Source organism: Amborella trichopoda, chromosome 6, assembly GCF_054954075.1.
Source record: "Amborella trichopoda isolate Santa Cruz 75 chromosome 6, AtrichopodaSantaCruz75HAP2 v2.0, whole genome shotgun sequence".
NCBI classification, from domain to species: Eukaryota; Viridiplantae; Streptophyta; class Magnoliopsida; order Amborellales; family Amborellaceae; genus Amborella; species Amborella trichopoda.
The window spans coordinates 40,013,525-40,032,953 of NC_142341.1; the positions used below are offsets into that span (position 1 = coordinate 40,013,525).

At 35.7% G+C, this 19,429-nt stretch overlaps 1 non-coding gene across 1 annotated transcript in view; it reads left to right on the plus strand.

The window, feature by feature from the left end:
* Positions 1–19,429, plus strand: part of LOC18429995 (uncharacterized) — a 115,131-nt gene that overhangs the window by 85,818 nt on the left and 9,884 nt on the right. Inside the window, exons 36-37 of the transcript XR_016058575.1 lie at positions 1,756–1,810; positions 4,523–4,635. This is a non-coding gene — a transcript (uncharacterized LOC18429995). The remainder of the gene's footprint in view (positions 1–1,755; positions 1,811–4,522; positions 4,636–19,429) is intronic.

Below are 19,429 nucleotides of genomic sequence, written 5' to 3' on the forward strand. Positions count from 1 at the left end.
TGTCCTAACATGCTGGTCTCAATAAATCTTTAGGTTTTAAATATTTAGTCGAGTCAATCAAAAAACGATACATTTAAATCACAGGTAGTTACTTCTTCCAAGGAAAATAAGAGATAGAGCACACACTTGATCCTCAATTAGCAAATAAAATTAAATAAGGAAAACATTTATATAAGGTTGCAACCTTAAAATGTAGAATTAAGGTGCATCTAAAAATCCATCATAAAAGACTCTTTTGAAGTTGGAAAATCCTATAGTTGATCATCTCGACATCGAGATGTATGAACATGGAAAAATAAAATAAAATGATTATGTTCAAAAAATAGTGTAGTTTGCAACATATTATCTAAACTGTCGATTTTCACGATTTTCTTATGTTTATAGATCTACTTCATTTGAGTCAATTTTGGAGACTAAAATTTTGTAATTAGTGATGAAAATGGATTCTAGACTTCAGTGGGCTAGCCATGTGTGGCGCCGACCTAGTACAACAATTGTTAGGAGGTGCGAGTTAGTTCAAGTGGAAGACCAATCCATGTGATATCTAAAAAGCATATGTCCTAACATGCTGGTCTCAATAAATCTTTAGGTTTGAAATATTTAGTCGAGTCAATCTAAAAACGATACATTTAAATAACAGGTAGTTACTTCTTCCAAGGAAAATAAGAGATAGAGCACACACGTGATCCTCAATTAGCAAATAAAATTATATAAGGAAGACATTTATATAAGGTTGCAACCTTAAAATGTAGAATTAAGGTGCATCTAAAAATCCATCGTAAAAGACTGTTTTGAAATTGGAAAATCCTATAATTGATCATATCGACATCGAGATGTATGAACATGGAAAAATAAAATCAAATGATTATGTTCAGAAAATAGTGTAGTTTGCAACATATTATCTAAACCGTCGATTTTCAGGATTTTCTTATGTTGATAGATCAACTTCATTTGAGTCATTTTTGGAGACTAAAATTTTGTAATTAGTGATGAAAATGGATTCTAGACTTCAGTGGGCTGGCCATGTGTGGCACCGACCCAGTATAACAATTGTTAGGAGGTACGAGTTAGTTCAAGTGGAAGGACTGAAGAGGGCAAGGGGGGGGCCCAAAAAGATGTGGTTAGAAGTAGTCTTTTCAAAGCAAGGGGTAGGCCCAAAAAGAGGTGGTTGGAAGTAATCCGAAAAATATGGGAACTTATGGCTTCACTGAGGGTATGGCATTTAATTGAGCAAACTGGCGGACCAGGATTTGTGTAGCCGACCCCAAATAATTGGAAAAAGGCTATGATGATTATGAGCGATGAAAATGGATTCTTAGTTCATCCTAAGAATCTTCTACACCAAAATTACATCTTATGATAAAATTTGTGGTGCACCTTACTTGATTGTTTAAGGTTGCAACCTTGTGCAAACCCCACCCATTAAATAAAGCATGCCAAAGATTTGCACATATAGTCGCAACCTTTTACACATGGAATTATGGATTGCTGACTTCCAATTCTTGATGACCTCTAACATCTGTAGCGAAAGTCTTCCAAATTATTCTACCATACCTATGCTGATTACCTTCCTAAACTTTCTTTATAATTATGTTTTCTTACTAAGTAGGGAAATACAAACCCAACAATTTTGTTGTATAGAATTTGTGTTGATTATATCCGTGTTCCGCGGTCCATGATAAATTAGTTCATTTCCAGCTGGGGATGTCGTGGAGCAGATTGTAACATCTGATAACTCTGATTGAAAATATGCAGGGACCACCAAATTTAGAGGTAGAAGTCACAAATCTTGCTTCAAAGGCAGGGAAGGGTATGTATTATTTGAAGTTACATTGCTTTACCAAATGAAGAATGAGTTTCATGCATGTACAATTTGTTTGTTGCTTTTATTTGAGAATGAGTTTTCTTATTTCTTTTTTCGTAATTTGTTATACTGGTCCTCACCATTTGTATACTAGTTCTTTACATTTATAAGTAGATTGCTCTAGGATGGAGGGCGATAAATTCTGCCTTTCATTGAACTTGCAGACTTTGATTTCTTAAAAGGAGTTTTAGAGCTTCAAGGATGCATGTACACATGTGCACACACTTGTTTGTGTATGTATAAATATATTTATATACAGCCATTCATGCTTACATTCAACCGCATACTCTGGCGTGCACAAACACCTGAGAGCATGCGAATGATTGCTGTCCACAAAATTGCCCATTCTATTCCGTGTTTGTGTATGTAGCTTGTCATGGTTATCTATGTTTTCTTCATTTATTGACTTACTTTTCGCATTATTATACTCTATGTGGGTATCATCAAATTCATTGAGAATCCATCCATTCCAAGAATATATTCTTCACTCATTGAGTGGGAGACAAATCGTAATCATAGGTTTCGATTCAAATTGTGCAGCGGATCAACAACAGTTGATGAAAACCAATGTTCTTGTTGGAACTTGGAAACACTTAATCAAGTTTTGAAATTATGATCTCCATGCCTGTTCTTTTTGTAAAATATGATAGGTACAACTTTTAGTAAATCATCATCAAGGCCTTATCCGAACTATTTGGGGCCGGCTACATGAATCTTGTTCCATCAATAACATAGGTTTAGGATTCATGAAAAGATGTGGCAAACTTTTGCTCTGGCTTCTTTGCCTAATACAACCCTCCTCCTTTAACCAGGCTTGGGACCGGCCATGGCGGGGTTTACATCTTTCGGTAATTATATGATGCAATTCCTGTAAAATTGTGACAAATGTGATGTATACAACTCTTATCAGAATTATACAACTCATCTGAAATACTACCCTATCTGTAAAATTATGTAAGTAAAGCTCAATCCAGTTAAAGAGCTCCATAATATAACTATATTTTGATGACACCAAAAGGCATCGAACTTACATGATCCCTCTGTTTGATAATCCGTAGTTTTCTTGGCTGTCCTTTATTTCATTTGCTTCTTTTGACCTCCCCTCTTCCATATTCATTGACAATGTCCATTGCTTTCTTAGAACCCCTTCAATCTCAGTGTGTAGTTTTTTATGATTTTATGTGATACTTTTATCATTACATTTGGCTGCCCTTGTTCATTATCTCTTCCATTATCCTTCATAAAGACTTCCACATTGCAAGCGTGAGTGAAGTCTAAAGACATGCATATATCTCTCAGATCATTATGGGTTCACATTTTTGCACAACCACCTATTAGTGCTAGTAATTTCTTCCTATTATTCTTCTTCACTTCCAAAATCAACTTTTATTGACTTGCCACCATGAATTTTTAATCTCTGCCAATTTATGTGTGTTTCTTTGAGAAGCTTATGCTATGTTTAGTTCCTTAATAAACTGCAGATTTTTTTCCATCAATGCACTGAAAATGACATCCTTCCATGAGTCAGAAGATCGAACATGGGAGAGCAGGTAATTCGCAAATTGCAATGTATTCTTAGCATACTTTATAGAGTCAATTAACCATGGCACAATAATGGGCCAAACAAACCCCTCCTTGTATTGATGTAGCAGTGAATTCCTAAAGATGTTGGGTGTTGGGCTCTTCTCCCGAAGGACTTCCCCATGCTTCTAATGGAAATTCCCTTCCTTGGACCATTGCGGATCTTCCTTTTCCGTAAGGGCTTCTCTTTCCTATGTGAATTTTTGCGTAGATAACTTGTTTCCTTTTGGCTTTCTTCCTATCTCCTTGTGTCGTAGCTTGTTTGCTATTAAAAACCTGCTCCTTTAGTATCAGCTTTTGTTGAAGGTACAAAATTTAGAAGTCCATCATAGAGACTTAAGACACCATGTCTATTTGCTAGCTTGTGAAGAAACCTAAGATGAGAAACATTCGCTAATCTTTTATTACAATACTCTAGAACATGTTTGGAGAACATTTAGGATTAAACTAAGGCTAGTTATCTATAAATTCAGCAGGTATCCATCCATAAAACGGAGTAAACAAACTTGCAAAAATCAAACTATTCCGAAATTTATTTTAAGAGAGAATATATAATGAGACCATTTACCTTTGGCACAAGGTGGTCACAATTAATCTTGACCATTGGATGTGAAATTGGGGGCTGCATTTATTTCATTGACCAAGCTCAAAGTTCGAAAGAAATTTTCTCAAACTTTGCAAAACACCCGAGCTATCAGATTTCACATTGGATGGTTATACGTAATTGTGACCTCCTTGTACCAAAAGCAAATGGTCTCATTGTATACAATCCCTTATTTTAATGTCTGAGATATTGAATCCATAATGGATTGAAATATGTCCTTGAAGTGAAATCTCAACAGGCTTTTCATTGCATTTCCAACTGGAAATTTGATGGTGACAAGTAATGCCAAGTTACCAACATAATCTTGTGTTATTTCAGGTGTGTGTGCTTTTTCTTGTATTTTGTTCTATGAAACTAACGAACAGATTCTCCATTAATACCATTGACATCAGATGCATGACTGTAGTTTTCACCTTGCAATCTTGACTTTCTGAAAATTAAGTACCACTTTAAGGCTTTGTTTTTAATGCTAGATCTTCTGATGGACCCACATTTGCTTAGTACTTCACACAATTGTTGGAACATATTCAGCCAATGTTGAAGGCCTGCTCAACGACAAGATCTCCTTCAAGGGGTTCGTACGCAGGTATGCAAATTGATTGATTCTTCGCTCACCGTCAAACCTAGCATGTTTTGTAATTAGAAATTGTTCTTTACTGTCAGCTCTACATGTAAAGTGTAAATATTTATCGAACCTTTCGAGGCTAGGCTACTCATTTATTGTCAATTCAAACGGGTCCATTTTGATTATTCTTCATGCACATGATTGCTTATTGCCCCACAACATATGCATGAGATAATGATTTTGTGGCTAGTTGTATTTATTGCTTGCACTGAATACTCATAGAGGGGAACCATGTCCGCTCCTCTCAAACCCAAACTAGACACTTAAAATGGTTGGTTGATCCTCACTTTGAGGTGGCATTTCATTTAGGGACGGTCGCCGCTAGTCATGGGAAGAAGAGGGAAGCATCTCCAGTAAGAAACAAAGTCTGTCTTTTTGACAGAGAGAGAGAGTGCTGATCAGGGACGCTTTAGGATCTCATAAATTTGGTCTATGTTGGCATTGGTGTGTGGTGAGTGGGGAAGAAAACATGCAAAGTGGTATTTTAATGGAAAAGTAATTGACATGGCAGGGCATCAGCCTAGAAGGAGTGGTGCTTCATTTCTTTACGGTTGGTCAGTCGTCCACATTGGAGTTTGAGGACACTACTTAGGAAATGTAGCTCCGAGATAGTGAACCCACCGTATAGCTCCGAGATAGTGGACCCCCGGTATATGGCGATCTGATAGAGATTGGGGAAAATTGAATGGATGGGATCATAGTGAAGCCATTTATCTTTCTTTAACGTATCATCGAAGCTTCCTTAGTAGGAATCTCATGGTCAAAACGTGGGTCGGTATTTTTAAATTTTTAAAAGAAAAGATCGTTAAATATAAAAGTTATTAATGCACATAGCAATTTTTATCTTTACCATAATATAAAGAATATTAAAAAATACATTATAAATTAAATTCTTTGAAAATTTATATATATTTTTTTGAATTTTTTTTTGAAATACCGGTCGATCACCAAAACCACCCAAAATCCGAATCGGCACTTGGCCGGTTACAATCTAACCAGATGATTAACGGTTAGATTGCCTTATTTTTTTTACAATGGTTTACAACCATGCACGAAGTAGAGCCATGTTCATATCTTATAGGCCTTTGGATTCATTATTCTTTTGATTTGCATAATCTCCCAATTCGCTAGATGGAATTTGTTCCTCAATCTAGCCTGGCCTAAAGGAAGTTCTTCATGAGCCTTTTATTTAGAAACGCATGCTTTCGGCATAGGCAAAAGTGACCTAGTACGTTGTGCAATTTACTTGCCTGCAGTGAACTTCTTTGTCGAAGCCATCGCTTCGAACCCTAGGCTTCCATTTGAAATAAGAAGAATCTCCCTCACAGTGTTGTGACATGAGCTAGGCGATCAATTAGAAACTCCCTTCTTGTTAGAGGAGATCAATGTGGCAGTCCTTACCTATAGATAAATCTCTTGGAACGGCCTCCTCATGACTTTTTTCCACCTCTTTTGGGACTTGATCAGTGATTTTGTCTACCCTCATCACCGTTCAAAGTTTATCGTGCGGTTACGATTGTCTGGTAATGTTTCATTTTTCATTTTTTTTCTACAAATCAGAATGACCTGAAATTTGGAACCTATATTCATCAAAAATAGGGGAATCTTTGAAAAATATAAAAAGAACGAAAAAATTGACCAAAATGCTCCCAAAAAGTTTCGGAGGTATTTTGGTACTTTTTTTACGGATAATTTTTTTTTATATTTTTATTAGATGTGCCTCAATAAGATGTATATACCTTCCAAATTTTAGGTCATTCCGATTTGTTAAAAAAAAATGAAAAATAAAAACTATCGAACAATCGTGACCACGCGATGAAATTTGGATAGTGATGAGGGTAGGCGAAATCACTATTCATTTTTGCCTATAGATGTTGAGAACACTATCGGACATCTGTGATCGTCAGATCGGCCCAAATTTAATATGAGTCGTTGGGCTCATATGTTCATATGAGCTAGTGGGTTAATCCCATTATTTCTTTTATATATATATATATATATGCGCGTTTGTGCCTTGCCCATGTAAAATGGAAAAAGGAAAAGTTGTTCATATGAATTAAACAAAATGCAATGGTTAATTAAATACAATACTTACTTATTTCCTAATGTTCAATTAAACTAACTTAATGCCCAAATATCCTCAAATTGGTCATCGTGATACATGGGCATGAGAGAAAAAAATGGATTTCAACTTTTGGTGCAACTTGTAATGCATTTTTTGACCGTCAATTTTCAAGTTTTTTAAGTTTTCATAGATTTGCTCAATCTACATTGTTTTTTAAGCTTTTCATAGATTTGCTCGATCCAAGAAAGTGTAGAAATCCATTGTAATTTTTATTGTGATAGTGGATTTCTACTTGTCAAGGCCATGGATGTAATCCTACAGGGTGAATCACGTAAATACTAAATAGAAGTTTTTGATAAAATATAATAACCAAAATACCCTTTCAAACTTTCAAGGGTATTTTGATCATTTTAATATTTTATACAAGTGCGAGTTTAAGAGAGAAGTGGATGCCCAAAATTCGGTGTATAAATATTTTGTAGAAGAAATTAAAAATAAAATAATGTAGAGATGTGATATTGTGATTAGGGCCATCTCAACCGTCTAGAATGGACGATTGGATAAGAGGAAGTATATAAGTTTTATGTTGTGGAGGAAACATAGCTAGAAAGAAATAACTAAAATAAAGTGGAGGGCATATTGAATCACCCCAATTAGTTGGAAAAAAGCTTTGAAGATGACGATAGTAAATTGAGTCAAGATGATAGATACATCAAATCTAGCTTCCCCTTAAACTTAATACTCAATTTAAAAATGTGCTAGTTATGTTCACAAAGAAAACCGTGGAAAATGATTTATTTTATCAATGGCCACATTAGCTTTTTAAATGTCGAAATCAGAATTTCCCCTTATTATGAGAGAGACTGTAAGCAAGGGAATATGTCTTTGTAGATAGAGATTGCAGGCCGGAGACGAAAGCTTTGGAGTTAGAAAGAAAAAAGGGAAAAAAAAGGTCTTTAATAGTATAAAAAGTGACACGATATATTGATTACTCACCCGATCATTTCCCTAAAGGCAATTGTACCATGTTCCAAGTCCAACAGTCGTTTTTAGTGTCATCGTTTGAACAACTCCAAAATTTTTCGAATAGGGTTTGTACCATCTTCCAAATCCTGTCAATTCCATAGAAGAGGCGGAATCCGAAATTGCAAACAACTTACCCCGAGCTAACCTTCTTTTCATTTTTTCCCCACAACCACCTTTCTTCGCAAATACCCCTCAAGTAAAAAAAAAAGAAAAAAGAGACTAAACTACCCCTCTCTCTCCTCGTGACTTTTATCCATGACTCTCTCCCCATGCGTTTTACCCATGCGCTCCAGCAATGCGGAGATTTACTCCGGCAATGAAGACACACGCTCTAAGTCGCTTCGGCAATGAAGACACGCGCTCCATCAATGCAGAGGGTCGCTCCGGCAATGAAGACACGTGCTCTAGCAATGGAGAGGGTCACTTTGGCAATGAAGATACATGCTCTAGCAATGCAGAGGGTCGCTCCGACAATGAAGACATACGGTTTAGCGGTTGAATAGGTCGCTCTGACAATGAAGACAAGCGCTCCGGCAATACAAAGATGCGCTCCAGCAGTACACCTTCTAGAGCCACATCGCTCCGGCGGTTGAATTGGTCGCTCCAACAATATGCTACTTGGGATTGCCAATTGACTTTTTTTATACTGGAAGGGCATTTCCATCCAAAAAATATCAACTTTTTATCTTGGAGGGTTTTTGCGAGGAAAGGTAGTTGTGGGGAAAAAAGTGAGAGGAAAGGTTAGCTGGGGTAAGTTGCATAGATAATATACTTGGGGGAGGGGGTTTTATAATTTTCCCTTTTAATTTAAAAAATGCGTCTTACTTTTTGTTTATATGGGAAAATATCTTCATATCCCCTATTTTTAGGTTTCATTTCTTGATAAACCCAAGATGTCAAAAGATATCTTCAAATCTCTTAGTCACTTTAAACCTATTTTTTAACCTAAACAAATGTGAGGAAGACATACTCTTTCTAAACCCAATCTTTTCTCTCTCTTCACTTATCTACCCCAAATTTATCTCTTTATCTCTCTTCATGCATGTCTCACTTCTCTCCTCTCGTGTTCTTCCAAACACATCTCTCTCCTCTTGGTCCTCTCCCGCAGCCCTTCTCTCCCTCTAGAATTTTGGGAGGATGGCTTTTATAAAAAAAAGGGAAAATATCTCCTTATCCCCCATTTTTAACTTTCATATCTCATGAGACCCAATAATTGAAAATATTACTTATAAGCAAAAGGTCTCCATCTTTTCTATCTTACAACCCCGTAGACCCTTTTGACCATAAATTTTTGACCCAAACAAAAATGACACCCTATTTAAAATATACTTATGCTCCAAGATATCTTTTAAAACCTTGGATCTATTGTGAAATGAAAGGGAATATGAAGATATTTTCTCTTCTTTTAAATTTTTTTTATTTTTTATGATCTATAGGGTAGTACAATACCTCAAAAATGTGTATTTTTGATGTGCTGATATCTAATCGCCTCACATGTCAAGATCTATTTTAAGGAAGGTTTAAAAAAAAATAGATTGGTGATCCGGATCGGCCATTTCAAAAACTATGTTGGATTGGTGGATCGACAATTTGGATCAGAGAATAGGCCGGATTTGGCTTCAAAATTTTAAAAAAAAAAATCACTATAAATTCCTAAAAATAGCGTTCTTTGAGTTTCAAAAAAACTTTATAGTTGTTTTTTTTTTTTTTTTTGGACAGAAATTAGATATTATATTAAAAATCTAAAAAGATATTACAGAGTCAAAGACCAAAGTCTCAGATAAAAAGGTACTCCCTTTTGCAAGAAATCTGTCAACCCATAAACATGCACAAAGAAACTAGCAATGTCTCAAATTTGTACCAACACCGATCTCAACTCGCAAGAAGACTTATGCTTCATGTTACACCAATTGATGACGTTTAGTGGAGAATCCCCTTTAATGATATAGTAATGACCTAGATTCTTAGCCACCAAAAATTTTAAACCATAAAGTATTGTAGAGTAGAGAATTTTCCGGATCGGGTTCGTATCCACCCAGATCTAAATCTGGATCCGAATAGTATACATCCAATCTTGACTATTTGGATTTGGATCGGAATCCAAAATTTTATAAAAATCCAGATCCAAATCCGAACCCTAATTTATTCCATTTGAATTCCATTTTTATTCCATTTGAATTTTATTGTGGCCCCTGAATGGACAAACAAACAGTTGGCTATCACTAAATTTTGACTAGTGTCGGGAATCCAATCTCCCCAAAAATATCCAAACCCATAAAGACCTCAAAAAATCAAAATTTATCCAAATTTGAGGTAAAAATATCCAAACCCAACAAGAAGACCTCAAAAAAATCAAAATTTATCCAAACTTGAGATATTATCGCCTAGGAGCCTAAAATACGAAAAAAATGATAAATGACAAAAGTCAATGAGGGAAACCAAAAAAGTGTTTGAATTTGATACAACGCGCTTAGAAGCAATGAAACGTGTTTGAATTTGACACAAAACCCCTTCTTGCAAAATAAGAAAAACTCAGTGATAAAAATTATTACATGTTTGAACTCTCTTTCTCTCTCTAGCAAAAAAAAAAAAAAAAAAACCAAATATAAATGAACTCTCTTTCTCTCTCTAGCAAAATGAAAAAAAAAAAAAAAAAACCAATTAGAAAAGACGACATCTTTAATATCCATACACAGCCCTTTACTTCCACCATCTACACTCTTACCCTCTCCCCAACTCCAAAACTGAATTTAGTGGAATTTTATATAAAAAGGGGGACCACAAAACTCTAGCCGGGACGAAGTGGAAATCAAGGGAAAATCACATGGCTTTCAACTAAAAAACTTGAAAGTTTTTGTATTGACATTAACTCAAGGGGATCGCCTACATTGATGTAGAAAGAATGAGGATCACAAAGAATTGAGGCGCAATCCAAAAAAAATCCGGATCGGATCCGAATCTTCTCTGTCATGTTGCTAACATGAATGACAAGACAAAATAAAATTGGAAAATATATAGTAAATTTTATACAATTAAGTCACATGACTTATGATTGTTAGATTTGATATCAAAAGGTTGGGAGTGTATGATTGATCAAGTTCAAAGTTCAAAATCTTTTTTTTCGAATTCCATTACATACTTTAAGTTGACCGATTTGACATTTGATAGCTAGGATTAATTATGACCTCTTAATTCTAAAAATATAATAGTATTATAACATACAATCCCAATAAAATCAGGAAAATTACATATATATCCGTTATAGTTTATGTTATTACCAAAATATCAAATGCTTCCGTTATTACTTAAATATCCGTTTTTTTCATTTCATAACGATTTTTTTATAAAAAAAATCATTTTTACCCTTTTTCGGTTTTTGAACACCGAAAAGGTTGGAATTTCGGTTGTTCAAAAACCAAAAATCAATGTCGAGAAGATCAATCAAAGGGTTTTTCAACATTAAAACTACTTTCTCCGATGGATTTTTGAGGTGCATCCGTACTTCTACATTATAAGGTTACATCCTTATATAAACTTTTTCCTTAATATAATGAGTTCAATTCATGAGTAGTGTTATTCACAACACATTCATTTATAAATTGAATATTGGCCTCAAAATTTATAAATTGATTTATACAAATCCAATTTTATGTCTGTCCATCATCATCATTATCATCTAAGCCATTACAATAACCTTTCTAACAGAGGGCTAATTAAATAAATAAAAATAATAAATTGCATGTACACAAACTCAAAACACTCAAATATTGCCAAAAAAACCATTACATTGCTGGAGAGTTCGTTACAATATGATAACATTACAATGGCCAAAAAGACCATTACATTGCCAGAAAGACCATTACATTACTCGTCTTTTCTTGGGCTGATACTACTTCTTTCGCGTATTATGCCTTCTGGGCTTCTCAACCGCAAGTTGTGTGGATGGAGCCAGGTCTTCTGCAGCATGACTACTTTCACCCACTACACCACTTCTGGGCTCGTCATATGCAACTTCATCATTAACTTGATGTTGTAAATGTTCCTTCCAGACTTCTATATCATCTATGTCCACAGGCACAAACTTAGATAACATTTCAAACACGTTGTTAACATGATTATAAACTTCAGGATACTACTTATGTCTAAGTACAAGTGCCTTTGCTAACATGACTGTACTAGCCTGAACTGCATAGTGAGCAGTAATCAAGAATGTTGGCTCAGACTCTTCATGATGAAGTATCATAAATGTGAAGTTTATCAAAAAAAAAAGTATCATATATGTGAAAAGCTTATGGAGTGTGAGAATTATTCCTTTAAATCAAGACCCACGAACATTTGGAGAAAACTAAACACTGTTTCTTTTTCATTAAAGTGGAAATGAACATCTATTCTTGTATAACCTCGATTATATGTGATTTATGAGCACATTAATTGTAGAACTAGAAATCCCAAATACTAGGATACCATCCAAGATCATATACATAATCGGCTAGATACGATGCGAATACAACCATAAAACAAGTGCAAGACATACAGTAGACCAAGAGCACATACTACATGTTCAGGGGTGTTTCCTGACACACTGAACAAAAATTGTGAAATGGCCATATAGTCCCTAGCCCAGAAATATGCGATGATTGTTTCCAAATGGGCCAAAATCTTGGCAATGTTGTTCATAGGATCAAATATGGCTGTGTTAAAAATCAAGTCATTTGATGTGTAAAATTAAGGGTTAAGCTGAGGTGCCAGGGATAGTGCCTTGCAGTGGACATGACATGTTGGACAAAAGGTGTCCAAATGGTCTAATCTTTGGTAAAGATGTTTGAATTACCATTTTACGATGTTTTCCTTGATCTTAGGGGAGTTAGAGGTGCCTATAGAGAGATCTTCTAAATGATATGGTAACATCCCATAATATTGTGAAATTTGGACATGCATACAGTGATGGAGCCAAGTTCACCATGAGCGGTACATTGGCATGTTGCCTCCCTAGGTGAACTTGCAATTTGGGTCCAAATGTGGTCCAAAAGCAATTAAACTTGTATTACGAGTTTGTACTGAGTGGTTAAGTGACCAAAGTGAAATTCATGGTATTTGGATCATATTTTACTGTTAAAATCAAGTTCGCGTGAGCAAAAAGTCACGCGGTGATCCTGACGAGGGGGAGCCTTTGATGAGGAAATAGTTTGGTAATCTAGTGAGATACCATATGTAGTTATTCCCAAGGCATGGAGAAGCATTAGGATGATGAATTGAGGATTTGCATGCTTTCAATTATGATGTGTTCCAAGAAGTGAATGATAAGTTCAAGCTTCAATGAGCTATAGGGAAGCTTGTAGTGGTGATTCACTAAATTCTTGATGGCTGAAGATCTCAGAATCAAGAGAATGGCAAAGGTGGGAAACCGTTGTTATTTCTGCAACTGAAATTTAAAAAGTCGAGGAAAAAGGGGACATTCTTGCTCAAAGAAGGCATGGAATGATGTCAGAAGAGGATTCTTGAGGAAAATATCACAAACATAGCAGGCACAATTGAGATAGAATCACAAAACAAAAACTTTCCAAAAGTTTGAACAAGTTTTGGAGAGTTCCTCGATCTTTCAATTTCTTTCGATATTCAATTTGTTTTGGGTAGATATCCCCGATGAGAGAACGAGTTATGGTTCATCATGCCGAATCCTCTTATAGGGCTATTTGACAGATAGGTTCTATAGGAACTGGATGATATTCATCAATACTTCGAGATTGGGTCGGTCTTAAGTTATCCCTATTGTACTATATGTATTAATTGAAAGCACTTCGATCTTTTATTGATCTGTCGAGCGAGCTCTTATTTGATTTTAATTGATGAAGCGTTGGGTCAATCATCCGCTTACACATGGATTTTGGGATTTTTGTTTGCTCAAGGACTAGAATACTAAATTTTCATGGAAATTAACTCTTGGAAAATAACCTGACTTTTCCACGATTTCATTTTCACACCAAAACCTGTTTTTTTCCATATTGTGAAACCAACGGGCATTGAATTACATATTGCATGAGACTTAATATGCTACCTTATGATATAGGCATAAGAATGTTGAGAATATATGTTATATGTGCAATAATTGAGTGGAGCTGCTACAGTCCCACATTTCTTTTAGCTGCTTGGATATTTAGATGTACATATGCAAGCTATTTCATGTATCCAGATAATGCGAAGCTATTTCATGTATCCATATCTATTTCATGGATATGTGTTCATGCTTGTAGGGGGTACAGTTTCTTAGAAATCAAAGAAACATGAAATGGTGGAATTGTCCACCATAGAGGCAGAGTACGTGGCATGTTGTTTGGCAGCCAAGGAGGCCGTATGGATTAAGAAATTTCTTAATCGACTTGATTTTCACCCTGTACGTTATGAGGCAGTAAGGATTTTCTTTGACAACATGACGGCGATATATGTGTCAAATGAGCCACGATTCCATAGGACTCCAAACATATAAAATCGTGTTTCCATCATCTAAGGAATGAGGTGAGATTAATAAAGATTCAGATAAACTAAATATTCCAGTAGGAGCACCCCCTAATATTTGACAGGTCAATGGGAACAACAGACTATAATGTTGTTTACCCATAGTACCCAGACGTGTGGCACTGGTTGTATGGCTATAGAAGGGAGCCGCTTGTTTGAAGAACTCCTTTGAGCCCATAAACATACGACCCCCATACGATGAAGGTACATAATAATCTTCTGTGACAATAGGTTTATGATTCGCGATGCAATATGAAATATGAACTATGACCACTTTTGGGATGAGATCCGAGTAGTAAAGAGAAAAAAGGTATTGCCTCAAAAAGTTCTATTGTGAAAGCATTGAAGGCAAAAGCCATAATTAATATATTGAGAGAGAATAAGTGAAAAATACTTGAGAAAGAGATTATAATTGGGAGAGAAAGATGGAGATGAGAGAAAGTGAAGAAGAGAGAATGTAAGGCCTCAAAGGCCAAGTGGGAGATGTTAGGTGAGTGTGGTCATAAAAGTCCTTATGAGTGCTTGTAAAATGAAATGATATAGTAGAACATGGACTCAATGCGAGTGTGGTCCCTCTTGGATCATACTAAGAAAACGATGTTTGCAGATACCAGACTGAGCTTGACGAGCTAGGCCAATCGGTTGAGAAAAACCTATATTATCTGGGTATATAAAACTATCTGATAAAGGTTATAATAAGTCATCCATTGATGAGGTCGGAGTATGCCCGGATGAGTGAGCTAAGGGACTGTATGACCCTTGTGTGTGATGGTGGCCTTAAAAAACGGGGGCCAAAGTCTCATTCGCGAACTATCACACGGCATGCACATATGATAATCATTTCGGGATAGCAAACCACCTTCAGGATAAAGCTTATGTATGTATGAGAGATATTCCTATGCGTCGTAGGCGCTGTAGTCACATCAGATATATGTGACATTGGTATGTCTCTAGGGGAGAACTTGAAATCCACAAATCTGGATTACGACCCCCTTGGCTTATTGGCCTGACTTTAGTGACCCACTAATGAACCCCTGCAAAGACTATGGGTCATGTAAAATACTGGGTTGGTTTGATAAAGCAAGTGTAGATCGCAGTCTACAGTTGAAGGTGGAGTGCCTCAACATTTATTTATTTAATTCGTATAACATATGAATCATTTTTTCATCTAATGAATTTAATTATATATTTTTTAATGATATATGATTTTTAGAATTACTATTTGAATTTTTCTAGTTCTCTGGATATTTTATTTATCAAATTTGGATTTATAAAACCATAGATATTGATTTTAGATTGATTTAAATATTCCAATTTGATTTTATGGATTTTTAAAAATCATTTAATTAATTTTAATCATTGTAATATTGCATGGGAGGCCTAATATGTTAATGGGCACACTATTGCATGCAAGTGGGGCCCATGAAGTACCACCTAGGGTGGCACACCCCAAAAGTAAATGATATTAGCTTTGCAAGGTACTTTATTTTCTTTATTTTTTAATTCATTTTTTGTTTTTCATCTGCCCATATTTTATGTTAAAATGCATTATTAATTTATTTTTCTCTAAAGTGTTTTTATCATTCTTCTATCTTATTAGATTTATATGTGTAACACATGTTAATTTACTAGTCCTATATCAAGGGATCTTTAAGAAAAGAGCCCTATATGAGGTTTGTATTAAGATACAGGACCTTCTAGGTTATTGTCTTTGACATTGGCTTTATAGAGGCAAATGACCAATTTGCCCCTTTTTTTCTTATAAAGGTGAAAATTGCTCTTTAACCACTCTTTATTTTGTTATTTTTGTTGCATGTGCGTGTATAAAACTTGAGTTTCATTTATTTATATTTACTAAGTCTTGTAAGCTCCCATATATAAGGGCTTCTTTCCTCATTATTTGGAGAGACAAAAAAGGAAGGCAGGAAAAGAGAGCTTCTCATGTTGGGTCTGCCCACTTTCATTATCTACTTAAGTTTTGCCCAAGAAAGTAATGAACAAAATGCTCCCTTAGGAGCATGAAATCTTTTGGATAACTAGCAGCAATGCTCACCTCGAAAATGACCGTTGGAAAGATATGACCGTTGGATTATGACCGTTAGAAGGATATGACCGTTGGATTATGACTGTTAGAGGATATGACCATTGGACGATATGACCGTTGGATCATAATCGATAGATCGGGCCTTATAAAATTCCCTTTCGAGTCTTTCTTTCATTCTTGTATGCTTTCTCTCAGCTAACCTCTCTCTCTCTCTCTCTGTAACGCCGGCGAACCGTGTTCTGCAAGCCTTGAAAACCAAGGTAAGTTACCTAAGAGTGTCTTATTTCTTTATCAGTGTTGCATTTGAACTTATTATTGTTGATGGTTTCTGCAATCATGTTAGGAACTCATGAAACATCTCATGGGAATATCCTTTTGGGAGACAAATTTGATTTCTTTAGCTGAATGTTGCAATTAAACTGCCACTTTTATATAGGCAAAAGTTGGGGTATCATTCTGATGATGCAAATTAGGGTTGATTCTTTCATGGCTGCATCACTTTTATACAGGGAAAAGTAGGGGTATCATTCTGATGAAAATTAGGGTTGATTCTTTTATGGCTACATTCCTAAGTATTATTAAGCTAGGAATTATTATCCTTTTCTTTTAGTTTCTACCATCATGTTAGGAACTCAAGAACATCTCATGGGAATATCCTTTTGGGTGACAAATTCGATTTATTTAGCTGACTGTTACGATGAAACTGCCACTTTATAGGCAAAAGTTGGGGTATCATTCTGATGCAAATTAGGGTTGATTCTTTCATGGCTGAATCTCTTTTATATAGGCAAAAGTTGGGGTATCATTCTGATGCAAATTAGGGTGATTCTTTCATGGCCGCATCACATTCCTAAATATTATTAAAGCTAGAAATTATTATTCATTTTCTTTTAGTTTTATTTTTTTGAGAATAAATTCAAGGAAATGGATCAAGTTGCTTCTGGAGGTGCAGACAAAGGAAAGGAAGGCACAAAGTACAAGGAGAACGGAAGGTGAAATGGGAGGGGCAGTCTTGCATTGGGTCAATCCCCGTGAAAATGCATGACTTGAATTGCTCCAGTATTGCTTGAGATACGATTTGAATTAACTACTAATTTTATGTAGAGAAACATAAGCCCTGGAATGGGCCAAAGTCTACATTTTAAAAGGGAGACAAATTACGGATTATATTTTGTGTGCTCATGAGTGTATTAGCTCAAGTAAAGCTAGGGGCACCAGCTTAATATGTAAAATCAATTTGGAAAAGGCCCATGTCAAGGTGGACTGGGATGTTCTTATGAAAGTGATGGATGCAAATGGGTTTTGTGGTTAAATGGATAAGTTGGATTGAGGAGTGTTTGAGTTCTGTCTGTTTTATCAATTTTGATAAACGGGCAACCCAAGGGCTTTTTCAAAGCAACAAGCGTGTAAGACAAGGTGATCCACTGTCGCCTTTTTGTTTACCTTAATGGTTGAGACATGTAGTGTGATGCTTAGAAACTTAGTGGAGGTTGGACTATTGAAGGGATTTAAAGTGAGTGATAGAGGAAGCCAGATATTACAGTTTTGGTATGCAGATGACACACTAACTTTTTGTAGTGCACAAGAGTGTGAAATAATAACTTTGAGGAGATTCTTGTGTTGTCTTAGAGTGAATTGAAACAAGACTAACCTTATAGGGGTGTGTTGAAATGATGAAGAGCGGGAAAAATTGCTGCAGATGTGGTGTATGGATGTTTCCTGTTAATAGGGTCAAGGGCTTCTAGATCTGTATGGAATCCTTTGATCCAAAGTGTGCAATTTTAAGATAGACTTATGAAAAGCTAAATTTTTAATCCTTGGGAGGGAGATGGACTTCAATTAGGTCGACTTTAATTAGATGTGCAGTTTAAGCTTGACTTATGGAAAACTAAATTTGTAATCCTTGGGAGGGGGAGATTGAAGTCAAGGGCTTCTAGATCTGTATGGAATCCTGTGATCCAAAGTGTGCAATTTTAAGATTGACTTATGAAAAGCTAAATTTTTAATCCTTGGGAGGGAGATTGACTTTAATTAGGTCGACTTTAATTAGATGTGCAGTTTAATCTTGACTTATGGAAAACTAAATTTGTAATCCTTGGGAGGGAGATCGACTTTAACTAGGTCAATTTTAATTGGATGTAGTGTGATGCTTAGAGACTTACTGGAGGTTTGGACTGTTGAAGAGATTTAAAGTGAGTGATAGAGGAAAACAGATATTACATTTTTGGTATGCAGATGACACACTAACTTTTCGTAGTGCAGTGACTTTAATTACGTCAACTTTAATTGGATGTAGTGTGAGACTTATAGACTTAGTGGAGGTTTGGACTGTTGAAGAGATTTAAAGTGAGTGATAGAGGAATGCATATATCACATTTTTGGTTTGCAGAGATGACACTAACTTTTCGTAGTGCACAAGAGTGTGAAATAATAACTTTGAGGAGATTCTTGTGTTGTTTTGAGGCGGTTACTGGTCTTAGAGTGAATTGGAACAAAACCAACCTTATAGGAGACCCTGTGATCCAAAGTGTGCAGTGTAAGCTTGACTTATGGAAAGTTAAGTTTGTTTAATCCTTGTGAGGGAGATTAACTTTAATTAGGTCAACCTTAATTAGATGTGCAGTTTAAGCTTAACTGTTGGAAAGCTAAATTTTTAATCCTTGGTAGGGAGATTGACTTTAATTAGGTCGACTTTAATTAGATGCAGTGTGATGCAGACTTTGTGGAGGCTGGACTGTTGAAGAGATTTAAAGTGAGTGATAGAGGAAGTCAGATATTACATTTTTGGTATGCAGATGACACACTAACTTTTCGTAGTGCACAAATAGTGTGAAATAATAACTTTGAGGAGTTTCTTGTGTTGTTTTGAGGTGGTTACTAGTCTTAGAGTGAATTGGAACAAGACCAACCTTATTATAGGGTTTCCTGCAGTTCTTAGATGTGGTGTAGGGAAGGTTCCTGTTATAGGTTCAATGGCTTCTAGATCTATATGGGACCCTGTGATCCAAAATGTGCAGTTTAAGCTTGACTTATGGAAATTGACTTTATAGGGAGATTTTTATCCTAGATAGGGAGATTGACTTTAATTAGGTTAACTTTGTCAAACT